We start from the raw sequence: 6,817 nt of genomic DNA on the forward strand, positions 1-6,817 counted from the left end.
AATGTGTCAGAATTGGCAAAACTGTGAGTGTTGACGACAGATGCGTAAACGCACCCCGGGGATTGTCAATCGTGTTAATCGCTCTCGGACCCCAAAACAGTGAGTAATAGACCACGAAACGGACCAGAATTGGCAAAAATTGTGAGTGTTGATGACCGACACGTAAACGCACCTCGGAGTTCACCTATTGTGGAAATCACTCCGAGACCCCAAAACTGTGAGTAATAGTCCACGAAACGGGATAGAATCGGCAAAACTGTCTTGGGGTTCAACACTCTGTGACCCCAAACAGTGAGTAATAGTCCACGAAATGGTCAGAATTCGCCAAAACTGTGAGTATTGACGTTGGACATGCAAACACACCATGGGGATCGTCAATCGTGAAAATCGCTCCGGGACCCCAAAACGGGCCAGAATCGTGAGTAATAGTCCATGAAACGGACCAGAATTAACCAAAATTGTGAGTATTGATGACCGACACATAAGCACACCTTGGGGTTCGAAATCCATGGAAATCGCTTTGGGACCCCAAAATGGTGAGTAATAGTCCAAGAAACGGTTCAGACTCGACAAAAACCGTGAGTATTGATGACCGACAAGTAAACGCACCCCGGGGTTCAACAATAGTCCATGAAACGGGCCAGAATCGACAAAAACTATGATTGTTGATGACTGACTTGTAAGCGCACCTTGGGGTTCAACAACCATGGAATTCGCTTTGGGACCCTAAAACCGTGAGTAATAGTACCCGAAACAGGTTAGAATCGATAAAAACCGCGAGTGTTGATAACCGACACGTAAGCGCACATTGGGGTTCAACAACTATGCAAATCGCTTCGGTACCCCAAAACGGTTAGTAATAGTACACGAAACGGGTCAGAATTGGCAAAAACTATGAGTGTTGACGGCGTACATGCAAACGCACCCTGGGATTGTCAATCGTGAAAATCGCTCCGGGACCCCAAAACGGTGAGTAATAGTCCACGAAACGGACAAGAATTGGCCAAAATTTTGAGTGGTTATGACCGACACATAAACGCAACCCGGGGTTCGTCAATCGTCGAAATCACTTCGGGACCCCAAAATTGAGTAATAGTCCAAGAAACGGGACTGAATCGGCCCAAACTGCGAGTTTCGACGACCAACACGTAAACACACATTGGGGTTCAACAACCATGGAAATCGCTTTGGGACCCCAAAACGGTGAGTAAAAGTCCACGAAACAGGCCAGAATCGGCCAAAACTGCGAGTGTTGAGGACCGACACGTAAGCGCACCTTGGGGTTCAACAACTATGCAAATCGCTTTGGGCCCCCAAAACGGTAAGTAATATCCACAAAACGTGTCAGAATTGGCAAAACTGTGAGTGTGGACGACAGACGTGTAAACGCACCCCGGGGATTGTTAATCATGGAAATCGCTCTAGTACCCCAAAACGGCGAGTAATAGTCCACAAAACGGACCAGAATTGGCAAGAATTGTTAGTGTTGATGACCGACACGTAAACGCACCTCGGAGTTCACAAATCGTGGAAATCACTCCGAGACCCCAAAACGGTGAGTAATAGTCCACGAAATGGTCAGAATTCGCCAAACCTATGAGTATTGATGCCGGACATGCAAACACACCATGGGGATCGTCAATTGTGAAAATCGCTCCGGGACCCCAAAGCGGGCCAGAATCATGAGTAATAGTCCACGAAACGGACCAGAATTAGCCAACATTGTGAGTGTTGATGACTGACACATAAGCACACCTTGGGGTTCGACAACCATGGAAATCGCTTTGGGCCCCAAAATGGTGAGTAATAGTCCATGAAACGGGTCAGACTCGACAAAAACCGTGAGTATTGATGACCGACAAGTAAACGCACCCCTGGGTTCAACAATAGTCCATGAAACGGGCCAGAATCGACAAAAACTGTGATTGTTGATGACCGACATGTAAGCGCACCTTGGGGTTCAACAACCATGGAATTCGCTTTGGGACCCCAAAACCGTGAGTAATAGTGCACGAAACAGGTTAGAATCGACAAAAACCGCAACTGTTGATAACCGACACGTAAGCGCACCTTGGGGTTCAAGAACTATGCAAATCGCTTTGGTACCCCAAAACGGTTAGTAATAGTACACGAAACGGGTTAGGATTGGCCGAAACTATGAGTGTTGACGACGGACATGCAAACGCACCCTGGGATTGTCAATTGTGAAAATCGGTCCGGGACCCCAAAACGGTGAGTAATAGTCCACAGAACGGACAAGAATTGGCCAAAATTGTGAGTGGTTCTGAGCGACACATAAACGCAACCCATGGTTCGTCAATCGTCGAAATCACTTCGGGACCCGAAATCTAAGTAATAGTCCAAGAAACGGGCCTGAATCGGCCCAAACCGCGAGTTTCGACGACCAACACGTAAGCACTCATCGGGGTTTAACAACCATGTAAATTGCTTTGGGACCCCAAAACGGTGAGTAAAAGTCCATGAAACGGGCTAGAATCGTACAAAACTGCGAGTGTTGATGACCGAGACGTAAGCGCGCCTTGGGGTTCAACAACTATGCAAATCGCTTTGGGCCCCCAAAATGGTAAGTAATAGTCCACAAAACATGTCAGAATTGGCAAAATTGTGAGTGTTGACAACAGACGCGTAGACGCAGCCCGGGGATTGTCAATCATGGAAATCGCTCTAGGACCCCAAAACGGCGAGTAATAGTCCACGAAACGGACCAGAAATGGCAAAAATTGTGAGTGTTGATGACCGACACGTAAACGCACCTCGGAGTTCACAAATCGTGGAAATCACTCCGAGACCCCAAAACAGTGAGTAATAGTCCACGAAACGGTCAGAATTCACCAAAACTGTGAGTATTGACGCCGGACATGCAAACACACCATGGGGATCGTCAATCGTGAAAATCGCTCCAGGACCCCAAAACGGGCCAGAATCGTGAGTAATAGTCCACGAAACGGACCAGAATTAGCCAAAATTGTGAGTGTTGATGACCGACACATAAGCACACCTTGGGGTTCGACATCCATGGAAATCGCTTTGGGACCCCAAAATGGTGAGTAATAGTCCACGAAACGGGTCAGACTCGACAAAAACCGTGAGTATTGATGACCGACACGTAAACGCACCCCGGGGTTCAACAATAGTCCATGAAACGGGCCAGAATCAACAAAAACTGTGATTGTTGATGACCGACATGTAAGCGCACCTTGGGGTTCAACAACCATGGAATTCGCTTTGGGACCCCAAAACCGTGAGTAATAGAGCACGAAACAGGTTAGAATCGACAAAAACCGCGAGTGTTGATAACCGACACGTAAGCGCACCTTGGGGTTCAACAACTATGCAAATCACTTCGGTACCCCAAAATGGTTAGTAATAGTACACGAAACGGGTTAGGATTGGCCGAAACTATGAGTGTTGACGACGGACATGCAAACGCACCCTGGGATTGTCAATTGTGAAAATCGGTCCGGGACCCCAAAACGGTGAGTAATAGTCCACAGAACGGACAAGAATTGGCCAAAATTGTGAGTGGTTATGAGCGACACATAAACGCAACCCATGGTTCATCAATCGTCGAAATCACTTCGGGACCCGAAAACTGAGTAATAGTCCAAGAAACGGGCCTGAATCGGCCCAAACCGCGAGTTTCGACGACCAACACGTAAGCACACATTGGGGTTCAACAACCATGGAAATCGCTTTGGGACCCCAAAACGGTGAGTAAAAGTCCCTGAAACGGGCTAGAATCGGCCAAAACTGCGAGTGTTGATGACCGACACGTAAGCGCACCTTGGGGTTCAACAACTATGCAAATCGCTTTGGGCCCCCAAAACGGTAAGTAATAGTCCACAAAACGTGTCAGAATTGGCAAAACTGTGAGTGTTGACGACAGACGCGTAAACGCACCCCGGGGATTGTCAATCATGGAAATCGCTCTAGGACCCCAAAACGGCGAGTAATAGTCCATGAAAAGGACCAGAATTGGCAAAAATTGTGAGTGTTGATGACCGACACGTAAACGCACCTCGGAGTTCACAAATCGTGGAAATCACTCCGAGACCCCAAAACAGTGAGTAATAGTCCACGAAACGGTCAGAATTCACCAAAACTGTGAGTATTGACGCCGGACATGCAAACACACCATGGGGATCGTCAATCGTGAAAATCACTCCGGGACCCCAAAACGGGCCAGAATCGTGAGTAATAGTCCACGAAATGGACCAGAATTAGCCAAAATTGTGAGTGTTGATGACCGACACATAAGCACACCTTGGGGTTCAACAACCATGGAAATCGCTTTGGGACCCCAAAATGGTGAGTAATAGTCCACGAAACGGGTCAGACTCGACAAAAACCGTGAGTATTGATGACCGACACGTAAACGCACCCCGGGGTTCAACAATAGTCCATGAAACGGGCCAGAATCGACAAAAACTGTGATTGTTGATGACCGACATGTAAGCGCACCTTGGTGTTCAACAACCATGGAATTCGCTTTGGGACCCCAAAACCGTGAGTAATAGTGCACGAAACAGGTTAGAATCGACAAAAACCGCAAGTGTTGATAACCGACACGTAAGCGCACCTTGGGGTTCAACAACTATGCAAATCGCTTTGGGCCCCCAAAACGGTAAGTAATAGTCCACAAAACGTGTTAGAATTGGCAAAAATGTGAGTGTGGACGACAGACGTGTAAACGCACCCCGGGGATTGTTAATCATGGAAATCGCTCTAGGACCCCCAAACGGCGAGTAATAGTCCACGAAACGGACCGAAATTGGCAAGAATTGTGAGTGTTGATGACCGACACATAAACGCACCTCGGAGTTCACAAATCATGGAAATCACTCCGAGACCCCAAAACAGTGAGTAATAGTCCACGAAACGGTCAGAATTCGCCAAAACTATGAGTATTGATGCCGGACATGCAAACACACCATGGGGATCGCCAATCGTGAAAATCAATCCGAGACCCCAAAACGGGCCAGAATCGTGAGTAATAGTCCACGAAACGAACCAGAATTAGCCAAAATTGTGAGTGTTGATGACCGACACATAAGCACACCTTGGGGTTCGACAACCAAGGAAATCGCTTTGGGCCCCAAAATGGTGAGTAATAGTCCACGAAACGGGTCAGACTCGACAAAAACCGTGAGTATTGATGACCGACACATAAACGCACCCCTGGTTTCAACAATAGTCCATGAAACGGGCCAGAATCGACAAAAACTATGATTGTTGATAACCGACATGTAAGCGCACCTTGGGGTTCAACAACCATGGAATTCGCTTTGGGACCCCAAAACCGTGAGTAATAGTGCACGAAACAGGTTAGAATCGACAAAAACCGCGACTGTTGATAACCGACACGTAAGCGCACCTTGGGGTTCAAGAACTATGCAAATCGCTTCGGTACCCCAAAACGATTAGTAATAGTACACGAAACGGGTTAGGATTGGCCGAAACTATGAGTGTTGACGACGGACATGCAAACACACCCTGGGATTGTCAATTGTCAAAATCGGTCCGGGACCCCAAAACGGTGAGTAATAGTCCATAGAACGGACAAGAACTGGCCAAAATTGTGAGTGGTTATGAGCGACACACAAACGCATCCCATGGTTTGTCAATCGTCGAAATCACTTCGGGAGCCGAAAACTGAGTAATAGTCCAAGAAACGGGCCTGAATCGGCCCAAACCGCGAGTTTCGACGACCAACACGTAAGCACACATTGGGGTTCAACAACCATGGAAATCGCGTTGGGACCCCAGAACGGTGAGTAAAAGTCCATGAAACGGGCTAGAATCGGCCAAAACTGCGAGTGTTGATGACCGACACATAAGCGCACCTTGGGGTTCAACAACTATGCAAATCGCTTTGGGCCCCCAAAACGGTAAGTAATAGTCCACAAAACGTGTCAGAATTGGCAAAATTGTGAGTGTTGACGACAGACGCGTAAACGCACCTCGGGGATTGTCAATCATGGAAATCGCTCTAGGACCCCAAAACGGCGAGTAATAGTCCACGAAACAGACCAGAAATGGCAAAAATTATGAGTGTTGATGACCGACACGTAAACGCACCTCGGAGTTCACAAATCGTGGAAATCACTCCGAGACCCCAAAAGAGTGAGTAATAGTCCACGAAACGGTCAGATTTCACCAAAACTATGAGTATTGACCCCGGACATGCAAACACACCATGGGGATCGTCAATCGTGAAAATCGCTCCAGGACCCCAAAACGGGCCAGAATCGTGAGTAATCCACGAAACGGACCAGAATTAGCCAAAATTGTGAGTGTTGATGACCGACACATAAGCACACCTTGGGGTTCGACATCCATGGAAATCGCTCTGGGACCCCAAAATGGTGAGTAATAGTCCACGAAACGGGTCAGACTCGACAAAAACCGTGAGTATTGATGACCGACACGTAAACGCACCCCGGGGTTCAACAATAGTCCATGAAACGGGCCAGAATCAACAAAAACTGTGATTGTTGATGACCGACATGTAAGCGCACCTTGGGGTTCAACAACCAAGGAATTTGCTTTGGAACCCCAAAACCGTGAGTAATAGAGCACGAAACAGGTTAGAATCGACAAAAACCGCGAGTGTTGATAACCGACACGTAAGCGCACCTTGGGGTTCAACAACTATGCAAATCGCTTCGGTACCCCAAAACGGTTAGTAATAGTACACGAAACGGGTTAGGATTGGCTGAAACTATGAGTGTTGATGACGGACATGCAAACGCACCCTGGGATTGTCAATTGTGAAAATCGGTCCGGGACCCCAAAA

The sequence above is a fragment of the Triticum aestivum genome, chromosome 4B (assembly GCF_018294505.1).
Source record: "Triticum aestivum cultivar Chinese Spring chromosome 4B, IWGSC CS RefSeq v2.1, whole genome shotgun sequence".
Taxonomy (NCBI): domain Eukaryota; kingdom Viridiplantae; phylum Streptophyta; class Magnoliopsida; order Poales; family Poaceae; genus Triticum; species Triticum aestivum.